This window comes from Arachis ipaensis, chromosome B04, assembly GCF_000816755.2.
Source record: "Arachis ipaensis cultivar K30076 chromosome B04, Araip1.1, whole genome shotgun sequence".
Lineage (NCBI taxonomy): Eukaryota > Viridiplantae > Streptophyta > Magnoliopsida > Fabales > Fabaceae > Arachis > Arachis ipaensis.
The window spans coordinates 119,356,057-119,358,069 of NC_029788.2; positions in this window are offsets into that span (position 1 = coordinate 119,356,057).

Sequence of the window (2,013 nt, forward strand, 5' to 3'; positions counted from 1 at the left end):
GCTTTTATAAAATAAAATAACATAAAAAAATAAAAGTATAATTTCATATAATCTTTTATTAAATTTATCATTATTAAACACCAATTAATTAAGGACCATTAAGCCCCAAATATATAATAATCGGATCCATATTGAAGACAATACCAATAATAAGATCACAGCACACTAGAAATGGATTTTTTCAATTTTTTTTAACAATTGAAAGAGTAAAGTGTGATCTTCTACCATTGATTTTATAAGTAGGACCAAAAATAAATATAAAAAAAAATAAAAGATTAAAAATCACACTTTACATTCTCAATTTTTTTTAACAATTGAAAAAATCCATTTTCCAACACACTAGCATTTATCTTTATTCCAATCATAGCATAATTCTGTCTCCCTATTTAAAAATAGAGAACTCTTAACACATGGTCCTTTTTGTGTTATATTCCAGTAAAGGGTTATTAATTTTCTATCCCTTTTATCATCATATATATCAAACCAATGGCATGCACCTTTCCAGCGAAATTTACAAAAGAATAGTGTTGTGGGTTTAATAAAAAACTTTAGGCTAAAATTAGGTTTAAAGCTGAATCCATAAGTGTCATCATGTCGGAGGAGGTGTTTTCCTAGATCATTATCTTTGGATTTGCAATGAAGGAATAGTTTCAATTTCCCATCTAATCTATTTGTGATGTCAACATATTTTTCGTCTCCTTTGATGCCTAATGGCATTATGATCATCATCATCATCATAAGAAGCAACAATAGTTGGGGAATCACATTTTTCAAGATAAAAGTAGCCATTGTTTAATTTTTGTTATTGTTATTATTATTGCTTCTTGGATTATTCTTTCAATTTTTTTTTACATATATAGTAAGCTGAAAGTGAAACAAATTAAAGAACTAAGTTATATTAATAATTAAGGAGAAGGGTTACAAACTCTTTCCATATATTATTTGTTTGTTACAAATCATAAATGCAAATATACAGAGGAAAACGTTTTTTTTTTCCAGAAAAAATCATTTTTTAACCATCAAAATAATAAATAAGTAGCTAGATATAAGAGTTAAGAATTTGAACTATTAGTGTAAAATGATAAAAGAAAACTTTTTTAAGAAAGAGAGGAATATTGACTAATTGTTAGTTAAAAAATGTTGGTTTTCAATTTTTTTGTTTGTTTGAAAAGATATTCTGAAGTGTTATCTTGGGCTAGTGAAGGTAATTGGGCCTGAAATGGGAGTGACTTGATGCTTATTGGCAAGGTATGAAGCGAGAGATGAAAGTACATACAAAAGATTTTGATGCCAAAGCCCAAAGTGAGCGAATATAGAAATAGAATATCAAGAACTTAACCAATTTGGGTTAGTCGAATTTCGTCTTATGCATGCAGTAATTTATTGGCCAGCGACAAACCCTTAAACGAAATTAAGATTCGCGACAAATTAGTCATTAATCTGTCGGATTGAACGATACCGTAGAAAAAAAATATCAAGAACTTAGTTTTAGACCTAAGCGCTACGAGATAGAATTCAATTCATATGAACTAAATCATTTTTTTTGGACGTTTTATGAACTTAATCATTAGGTATGTCTAAATCTTTATTACATTGGGCCTTTTACAGTTAGATCTCATTACGAATATAAAGACAAAATTTGAATGCAAAATGTTATTAGTGGCACGTCGGATGCGTTAACACAGATAGAATTTCAAGAACTGTACTACAATCTGATGTCGGAGGGAATGAGAAGTTTGGGAGCGGCGACACTCTCCGTTGTTTTTGGACTCAGAATTTTTGTTAACAATGAGATTATAGTTGTTGTGGTTGCAATCAGTTCAAGATTTGAGGATAAATGGTTGCAAAACAATCTGAATAAGGCTAATCTTCATCACTTTTACTCAGTTCTTGCTAGGTTAAGTGCTATTAACCTATGTGTTTGTGTGTACATTGCTAATGCTTTTGTGTATAAACAAGTGCGCATATTTAATAATAATAATAATAATAATAATAATAATAATAATGGAGTGT